This window comes from Balaenoptera borealis (genome assembly GCF_965194805.1).
Source record: "Balaenoptera borealis genome assembly, contig: HAP1_SCAFFOLD_1248, whole genome shotgun sequence".
NCBI classification, from domain to species: Eukaryota; Metazoa; Chordata; class Mammalia; order Artiodactyla; family Balaenopteridae; genus Balaenoptera; species Balaenoptera borealis.
Window position 1 is genome coordinate 117,413 of NW_028122969.1, and position 10,335 is coordinate 127,747.

At 45.8% G+C, this 10,335-nt stretch overlaps 1 pseudogene across 1 annotated transcript in view; it reads left to right on the plus strand.

Annotated features, from left to right (window-relative positions):
• Nucleotides 1-2,202, plus strand: part of LOC309621948 (uncharacterized protein C2orf78 pseudogene) — a 44,963-nt pseudogene extending 42,761 nt beyond the window's left edge. The window contains exon 3 of the transcript in view: nt 295-2,202. The product of the transcript in view is annotated as an uncharacterized protein C2orf78 pseudogene (transcript). The remainder of the gene's footprint in view (nt 1-294) is intronic.
• The last annotated feature ends 8,133 nt before the right edge of the window (nt 2,203-10,335 follow it).

Below are 10,335 nucleotides of genomic sequence, written 5' to 3' on the forward strand. Positions count from 1 at the left end.
CAGGTTTTTAAAAATAAGACTCATTTTGTATTGGACTTATAAACAGTCCTATGAAATACAAAGCGAGCCGAGAATCAGCGACAGGAAAGGCTCACCAGTAAGAATTACAACAGTCACCGCTTACCTCGTAGCATAGGGCACTGTCCGTGATCCTTAAGAAGAGTTAGTAGAAATGCCTTGCCCATCTTGCCCCTGAACCCCTTGAAAGGTACACGACTGCTGTGTTGGTGTTTAGGGGGAGCATCTCACTTACCAGGGACTGACTTCTCCCTTGATCCCTTTGTAGGGATGGAGACCTCCCCCCTGGTGATGAAAAATTCCCTGGGATTGCAACCTCCAAGCCAGACGTTTTGTGTGACACAAAGTCAAGAACTCCCCAAGTCCTGCAGTAGCAGAAACAGCCACATACTTGAGAGTAACCCACCATCTGAACTTGGGGACATTTCAGTGACAGCTCCAGTCCAGAGTGCCAGGCGTCTCCTGGCCCTGCCTCCAGCTCCAAGCCAGGGACAAATAGAGAGTAAGCACGTGGATGATATCAAAACCAAGCTTTCAAAGCCTCTGGATGCCTACCAGATCCCAACAGAGAACCAAGATCCTCCACTACTCCCTTTAGGAATCCCTGATATTCACCAGCCGCTGGCCTGCACCGATCCCCTCAGCCAAGAGGAGCAGCCTGGTTCTGAAAATGCTGATCTGGGAGAGAACAGCCGGAGTCGTCAGGACCTAGGGACACTTGAAAATGGGATTGAACCTAGCAGTGGTCTTGCAGACATTACTACACTGGCGGAGGATATTCACCTTCCCCAGCTCTTTAATCCTTTGAAAGATCTTGATCAATCCCAAGGTCCCAACGTGATCAAAGCTAAAGACACCAGAGCCATTAAGGTGAATCAGGTGCAGGAAAAGCCAAGTGTCATAAAGGTTCCCTCTGATCAACCCAGGAAGAACAAACAGAAAGCCTCTGAGCCTATCAGTGGCGCTCCCAAGGCCAAAATCCAGCCAAAGAATCCAGAGTGCCTGTTAGGGGGAGAAGTGGTTACATGCCACGCTGCAGTCAGTGACAGGGCTCCTGTGAACACGGCCAAGCACTCTCAAGGCAAACCTCAGAAAGCTGCATCCAGAAAGATCAGCAAAACTAAGAGCCACGGGCAGGAAAAGACCAAAAGGACCAGAGGGAGAAACAAGGCTGAGGAGAACAAGCAGTCAGGGAACAAAGTCAAGGCAGAAGAGAAGCCAGCAATCCCCCACACGAAGCGAAAGGAACACCAAACTGAGCTTCTCCAACAGAGCTTTCAAAAGCCTCGAACCTCCCTTGGCGTGCGCATGCTGGAGTCTGTGAAGGTTCTTCATGCGCTGGGGAAGAAGAATGAGACGAAAACTGGGCTCTCTTCCTGTCGGCTCTTGGGAAAGTCAAGCAACCCCAAAGACCCCCAGCCACCCCCAGCTATCCAGCCATGGCGGCATACCCCACGTGAGGGGAAGGGTCCTGAGAAAACGCAAGTCCAAGCCCAGAAACCAGACAGCAGTGCTGAAACAGAGTGTCCGTCTCCAGCCCAGTATGAGCGGCCTCCTCCTGGGAAGGTCAAGTTGATACCTCTGCCTTTTTCTGCCTGGGACAAGCCTCAAGCTCGACCCGCTCCTCGGAGGCCACAGTCTCTGGCCTCACATCGGCCTGCTGGGGCTTACCGTGCCCAGCCTGGTTCTACTGACTCAGCTCAACCTGCTGCAGCCAATTCATCCCAGCCAGCTCCTGCCTCTTTGCCAGGCCCCGCCAAACCAGCTCAGCCAACTGTGACCAACCCAACCCAACCGGCTTGGCCCAACCATACCCAGCCTCGTGTCCCTCAGTCTGCTGCTCCTAGGCCTGCACCCTCCAAAACTTCATCTGGCGCTCCTCTCCAGCGGGAGCCTGTTCCCCCTGCTGTGAATAAGCGCCAGTCCCCACCCAAGCTCCAAACCCACTTTCTACTCCAAGACTTCAGCAAGCAACGAGTTCCATGGAGGGAACCCAACGTGCCTGAGCCAGTCATGTCAAAGCCCATCGAACAAGAGCAGAGGCCAGAGCGAGAGGCCATGAAGAGGCGGGCTCAACAACAACGGGAGAATGCTGCCAGATACACCTCTTCGGGCAAGCTGCAATTTTTCACCGAGAGGGAAAACGAAATGGAAATTGCCGACTACTACGGATACGTCAAGTGAGAGCTGCTAGGATTCTTGGTGCCACCTTGGCTACCAGCTGTTCTTCCATACACAGGTAAGACAGGTATAGAACTGAATAAGTAAATGGAATACAATTAATAGACGAGTAACAAACCTTTCGAATTTTCAGATGCTGCTAACTGGGGCGTGAGAAAGGAAGGACTGAAAGTTGGATGGGAGAATGAAGGAAAGGGGTAAAAACTGAGCAAAGAGGAAGGAACTTGGCCCAGGGCTAGGAAGGCCAAAAGAGACGTATGGATTTAGGAAAGGAAGCAGGAGCGAGGATGAAATGGCAGAAGTAAAAAGCAGGGTCAGAGGTCTGGGTTGAAAGAACACAATTGGAGTAGAGTTGAAGGTGACAGAAGATGAGTCTAGGTTTACTAGGAGAAATAGAAAAAGTCTCTCGGGGACGCTGGCCTTAAGTCTCACAACCACCAGATAGGTATTTCAGAAAACAAGAGGTTCAGGACACATCTCTGAAAGGTCTGAGTTGCCTTATTCAGGTGTGACTGTAGTGGGGGAATAGGGAAATCTACCAGAGAAGTGGCTAGGGCTCAGAGTTATCCTAGGGGCAGCTGACGACAGGGGCAGAGCCAAGGGAACTGCTGGATCAGGAGGCCCACGAACAAAGCAGGGGCATAGCCGCCTGTCACTTCCCTGCCAGGAAGGAAGCCAGGTATATTACTGTAACCAAGGCACACTGGGGTCTTTACTGTATGGAGAACTTGGCTCCTGCCCGCAATCCTACGGCTCGGCGTCACACACAGGAAGTAGGGCCTCTGGGCAACCAGAAATGGGAATGGGACTGAAGGAGATTCAGCCCACAAATATCCGACCACCAGCTTCCACCTCTGCAGTCTGCCACCCTGTGTCTGCTCAACGCATCACAGAAACAAGTTTTCAAGGTGAGTATACAGACGGCAGAGAAAAGTTGAACAATGAGGTCAGCATTCAAAAATGGGGTCAAATCGACAGCTGGGAAGGGGTGTAGAGACAGGTAGAATTTAGATCCTGAGCCTTTAATAACCACTACCTTCTCTCAGTGCTCTCTGTTTTTAGACTCTATATGAGAACACCTAGGGCTTCCCTGGTGGCGCCTGCCAATGCAGGGGACACGGGTTCGAGCCCTGGTCTGCGAAGATCCCACATGCCGTGCAGCAACTAAGCGCATGTGCCACGACGACGGAGCCTGCATTCTAGAGCCCGTGAGCCTCAACTACCGAAGCCCACGTGCCTACAGCCCATGCTCCGCAACAAGAGAAGCCACCGCGATGAGATGCCCGCACACCGCAACCGAGAGTAGCCCCCGCTAGCCGCCAACTAGAGAAAGCCCGTGCACAGCAATGAGAGACCCAGTGCAGCCAAAAACATAAATACGTAGAATAAATAAGTTCAAACAGTAAATAAATACATAAACATAAATTACAAAAAAAAAGAACACCTAATGCAGGTGGGAAGGTGGGAGGGCCACCGTAGAGGTCATCTATGCTACATGTACAAGAATCCCGAGAGCACACCAATCGGTACCACACTTTTCACTGCTGTAGCCGATCGTTCCCCCTGTACTGCCACACTGTAGCACTCCCTTCCCTCATCTACTGCTATAGTCTCTTCGGAAGGTGTTTCAGAACTCTTGTTATGAGAGTGCCAGTTGAACTGTCCTCACTTCCTTCATTTATACCAGGATTGAAGACCTTGTGGTCCGAGATCCTGTCCAGAGAGCAAGCAGGCTAAGGCTCTGTCTTTGTTGATGTATTTCATCAGAAAGGGCTCTACCCCCTCTCCTAGTTCATGGTGTGAAGTGTTCTTGGCCTCTCGGGAAAGTGGGGAGAATGGAAAGGACCCTATATGAGAATGCTAGGCTCTGTAAAACATTTCAGGTTTTTAAAAATAAGACTCATTTTGTATTGGACTGACAACAGTCCTATGAAATACAAAGAAGGCCGAGAATCAGTGATAGGAAAGGATCACCAGTAAGAACTACAGCAGTCACCGCTTACCTCGTAGCATAGGGCACTGTCCGTGATCCTTAAGAAGAGTTAGTAGAAATGCCTTGCCCATCTTGCCCCTGAACCCCTTGAAAGGTACACGACTGCTGTGTTGGTGTTTAGGGGGAGCATCTCACTTACCAGGGACTGACTTCTCCCTTGATTCCTCTGTAGTGATGGAGACTTCCCCGCTGATGAAAAATTCCCTGGGATTGCAACCTCCAAGCCAGACAGCTTTCCTATGGAATGACAGAGAACTTGTCAAGGTGAAACACCAGTCTGCGGGAGAAAGGGAAGAAGAGAATGATGGAAATCGTTTCTGGGAAACTATTTTTACATTATGTGTTGTTTGTTCCCGGTAAATAAACTGAAATCTTCTTAACAGTACAACAAAATCTAAACCACTAAAGCCAACAATACAGGAGTATAACGTTCGACAAAAATTTCTTTGGCTGCGCAGCATGTGGGATCTTAGCTCCCCAACCAGGGATTGAACCCACGCCTGCTGCGTTGGAAGCGCAGAGTCTTCACCACGGGACCACCGGGGAAGTCCCAGGACTATCACTTTTAAAGGAGAAGGTACAAACCCCTCGGTTCTATGAACTGGAGATTTTTAGTAAGAAGTCAATATATTTGTTGTTAGGCACATTTTATGTTAGGCTGTCTCCCTGCACAGGATGCAGGCGCCTTGAGAATGGAAGTCATATCCCTCTATAGTACGTCCCTCTTCTTTCTGCTTTGCAGTTTGCTGCTCCACTTGTTCAACCCCACCTAGTAATAACCTATACTTCCCTTGTTCCTGTTTTCCCATCTGGAAAACAGACAAAAGGCAACCAAACAACGCAAAGGTCTCAACAAATAAGGGATATCCAAAACCAGAGATGGCCAGAACTTCTGTACCCCTGATGAAATAGTCCTCATACAAAACCTGATAATCAAATTCCTTAATGCTAGGAATCACAGTGAAAAATAGTATCTGAACTGACTTCTGTCAGATGAGTGAGAACTAAGGTTAATTCAGTGTATCTGAAGCATAGAAAGTGAGGGCAAAAGTGGCACAAGATGGGGCTAGAGAAGCAGAGAGGATTCTAGACCACGCAGAGTCTTAAAGGCCAACAGTGTGTTTTCTATTCTCAAAACAATGTTTGTGAGCGATGTTTATGAGCAACGTTCCAACTTGCTTTGAAGGTTTCTTGTGTGAAGAGTGGATTGGAAGGAAACAAGATATATGGACACTAGTTAGGACCTAATCGCAACAGACAGGCAAGTTCAGTATTAGGAAGTTGAGGAAGAGCTGGCTGACAGATTCCAAAGAAATTCAGGAGATGAACTGAAGCGGGCTTAATGGGGTAGGAGATGGAGGAAAGGAAGGTCTTAGGGAATTCAAGGGTTTACTGCACACATGAGCAAAGTCTCAAAATTAATCATTTGAACGTACAGAGGCGGATCTCCCAAATGACACCGGTTAGGAAGCAACGGTACGCCCTTTAGAATTCCTAGAGACAACACAAATCAACTGTTTCGATGGAAAATTCGGCGGGACTCTTGATTTCCATGGGAATACAGAGAAAAGAGACACTGATCTGGCTTGCAGGTATATTTAGGAAGCTGTTAGCCGGACATCACCTACTAGTATCATGTAAGTAGGCCGTCCGAAGTAGGAAGCTTAGGGGAAAAACCTGGAGGAAAACTTAAAAGCTTAAGCCACACCTCTACACTACACCACCTTTCACAATTTCTTCTCAGATAAGCATCATCCCCATCAGTGAAGAAACTCGTTCGTACCTCATAATAGGAAAAACAGGCCTAAAGATTCAATGTGTGTCTTGGGAGGTCCCATCTATGCGATATCTTCCTGGGACCAGAAAAGGCCCCAGGAAGATCCATCTCTGCACCCCTGAAAGCTTACCACCAAGGAAAATGACTAGGTCCATAGATTTCCTCCCTCAAACCAGCTTACCTCACACATAGATCATTAGCAACTCCGCCCTTACTCACATTATCACAGTCACAAGAGTGGTTAGGGAGAAAAGCACTAACCAGGGGAACTAAAACAGAGGCAATCCAGGCCAAGCTGGGCTGGTGGCAGATATCTTGCTCCTTACGCTCGGGTGCATAATGCGACTCACCACAGTGCCTTTTTCACAGACCCTTTTGAACGTTTCTCCACAGAATCCAACAGCTCAAGTTAGTTCATGACGCTTCAAGGTCAACAATCGTCAAGAGAAAAACATGCAATATGTCTTACAATGTTGGATTCCTTACAAACAGGACAAGGAGATAACCATGTAGACAAAACCAGAGCATTTGAAAACATCTGTATTCTACAAACACACCAGTGAATGCTATAAATAAGGTACTATGACATAAAACAAAATGAAAACTAGATGTGAGACTCTTCTCTTCAGTGTACAGACTTCATGGCAGTTGCTGCACACTATCTAGCTACTTAGATCTTTAACTCTCTGTTCTGTTAATACCAAATGAGGCCCAAGTGTGTCAACCTGTTTCCCACAGAAACCAAAAAGTCTACATGCATCTCTTTTCTCCTGTGCCCTTTCACCTTACCTGCTCCCAATTCTCCACCAACGTCCTCCTCTTTCTCTAATTATTCTCCTCTTCATTTTGCTTGGCCTTGCCCCCAAGCATGCAAGACAGAGAGTCCTAGAGGTCCAAGATTCTAGAGTGGCTGTTTGCAAGGCGGAGGAGATTACAGTAACTGCCACACTGTATATACTTCTGTGCAAAGAAAAAGGGACAGTGTTCAGAATGTCTCTCACATATAACAAGAGCTGGAGATGGCAGGATACCTGTGTGGCCCAAGGAACTAGAGCTAGCAAATTATGGGCCAAACAATTGCAACCAAAGGCTGGAAGAGGAAAGGTCTGCAACCAGCTCTGTCTCCTAGCTCTCTGGTATTTGCTGCCAACGGGCAGAGTCTATTTCGTGAAGCATCAAGCACTGAAAAGAAGACTCCTGCTGCTGGAAGTTGACAGGAAGTAACGTCCAATGCAAGATCAAGGCTTGTCCTCGAAGCAATGCCCATAATGGAAGAAAAAAAAAAAAGAGAAAGCGGAAGAGAAATGTTAAGTCGCAAGTCCAACCTGGCCCCCAGCCTAGCCCAGCCCAAGGAAGGTAGGAGTCAAGGAGAAGAAACTAAAAGAGAAGAGCCTTGGACCACAACATTCTCCACAAGGTACACTCAACAAACTTCACCCTACTCTTGAACCAAGTTACAAAGAGAGCTTCTTAATCCCTACTTTGGCTCCTTAAAAGCTGCTATCAGTTCACTCATTAGACACATCTGATTTCAGAACAACTGTAATAGTTCAAACTAGATGGCTCTTTCCTTCCTAAGGATTATTAATTAAATAAGATCTATATAGCTCTAAGTATATGATACATAAAATAGAATACTCTGTAGAATATAAGTAACTCTTAGTTCAGTGTATTAATGAACGTCTGTAAGAAATGTGGCAATGATTTCCCTAATGGAAGAGCCTGGGGGAGGTAAATCTGTCTTCTAGGATTTCCTCCTCCCCAAAGCTCAGAAACTCAGGTGTTGTTTTAGCTCTCCTACACTCTCTTCACCCAAGCCCGCCTTCCTGTTGGGGATCGGACCTCCCTATTGGCTCTCTCATACCTTTCAACTGCCTGCTTTGTGACATCACTCTCCTCCCAAACCTACTACCACTTGGTAGAGCCTTGGGGTTTCCGTGGAGCTGTTTGGACCAGTAACCAGTGACCTCTGTACTGGACACGTGCGCCGTTCAGCTGCAGCCACTCAGACATCCTCTAGTGTTGTCTCCTCATCCCTTGTACCTGCAGTGGATGCTTCCTCTTCTCTGACCATGTCAGGTAAGAAAAGAAACTTTGGAAAGTTTTGCGTTCGATTTCTTTTGCCCCTAAATTGAGTAGGAGATTCAAAATAGCATGGAATAATGAGGGAAAGTATTGAACTACACGTCTGGAGACCTAATTTCAGTTTTGACTTTGACGTTTACTATCTGTGTGACTTTGGACAAATCACTGGCTGTCTCACAAAGCCTGTTGCTTTCCTTAACTGTTACGTTAGGATACCACATTGGGTTGATCACTCTGATCCCCTTCTTTTCCAGTATTGAGCCTTAAAGGGTACCCATGTAGAAAACGAAATCAGACACTTCTCAAGAGTGTTTCAACAGAAACATAGAAAAGCCAGGGGACATAGAAAACTAGCAATATATACCAAGATGTTTCATCTCTAATGGTCTCCCTCCACTAGGATTTCGACTAGTTGAAAAGAGAGAATAGGGAGAGAGGATGGAGAGTACTGGGCTCTACAGGGAGGCACAGAGTCGAGCGTAAGGAAGTTTAGGATGGTTTTCATTAGCACAGGCCAACAGGCACCAAGAGATGGGAGAAAATGTAAGAATGAAGAGGGAAAGCATAGAGGAGCTCTCAAGAAAAACGGAGTTTGCAATGGAATGCTGATGGGAACCAAAGATTTTCAATTAAAGCAGAAACAGCACAGAGGGAAACCTGCTCAGAGCAGGGCAAAACCAAGTTGATGGTAGCAAACCCTTACATTAACAGACTTAAGAAGGAAAGTAAGGCCAGAACAGGGGATCACCGGGAAAGGCAGCTTATCAGAAAAGTCATACTCCGTTTTCTTTCTTTTATTGCCTCTCTGAATACAGTTGGCCACTTGACAGTTTTGAATATAAACATTTTAGAAATACGTTTTAGAAATGATGCCTCCTATAAACAAGCAACCACAGTGGTTATCTAGGGGGCTGCTTTTCAGTGTTTTATTCTTTCTAATTTTTAAACTAGGTAGACATTTCACCAATTCAACATTTTAAGTGATATCTTCTAAATTGAATCAGAAGGACTATTTTCCTTGGTGTGATATGTAGGTTCTAAGGCAAGGCTGCTTTTCATTTTTACAGTTATTTCCTTCCTAACACAGAGAGCACATTGATCAACAGCCATCGTTCGCTTGTAGATCTTAGCTACCGAAGAAGAAGAAGAAGAAGAAAAAGTCAAGCCCCACATCTCTAATTCCCCCCACTTAGGGAATTCCCTGGCGGTCCAGTGCTTAGGACTCGGTGCTTTCACGGCCAGGGCCACGCGGCGCGGCCAAAGAAACAAAACAAACAAACATCCACGTTTATCGAAAACCATATTGTGGAGTCCTGTGGATTTTCTTACATTCGAAAATCTTTTTTAATTGGATTCTAGGCATGATGGTTTTTTGAGGTTTTGGGATGCCATCTTCTTGGATGCTGAAGATGATTCTAATCTAAGTTCTAGGATAAATCCAAAAACCTTCCTGATACATTTTAAGCTTCCTTTCTGCTTATTATATAAGCTATATTCATTGAAATATATATTTCTCCTAGGCTTAATACCTCTTACTTGCTGGGTAAAAATATGAAGGAGCACAATAATGAAACTCTTTTACACTTATTATTTTGCTGTCTGCTTCGTACCGGTTTTCATTGAAATACTTGTCTATATGTGTTGTGGCTACCTATACATGCACATTTATTGCATTCTGTTGCTTGTTATGCATTTTTTACTGACATACCTTCTCTGTCTGTATGCATTGGCTAGGAATTCATTCACCTCTATCACCTCCATCGTGTTTTCTGGTTAATAGTATTCACTAAAATAGAGTGGGCAAAATTCACTTTCATAATATTGCATGGATGGTACAGAATGCCATTTGTTAGTAAATTCATTAGGCTTCGATACTTGCCACATACCCCAGTTTTCATTAATATCTATGGATTTCTTTTTCGTTAACGTAATATGCTTGTCATGATTTTTCTTTGTCTTTCTAGAACTTATTGTATCTTCCTCCATATAAATCATACGCAATAGATCAGCTTATTCATCTATTAATTATTACTGCTATTATTATTGGTGGTGGTGTTATAACCACTTTATAGGTGAGGAATCTGAAGTAATCAGATAACTTTTCCCTTTCCAAAAGCACTTAAGAAATCCACTTTCGGGTAATCATTTTGAGGTAGGATGAGAAACCGGGCTTGAAGAGGGCAAAAATGACTCTTTCAATTCACCAGTTGGACTGAGCTGTACGTCACCTCTAGGTAATAGCGTGGGAACTGCACAAGCAAAGGGAGACACCGAAGACGAC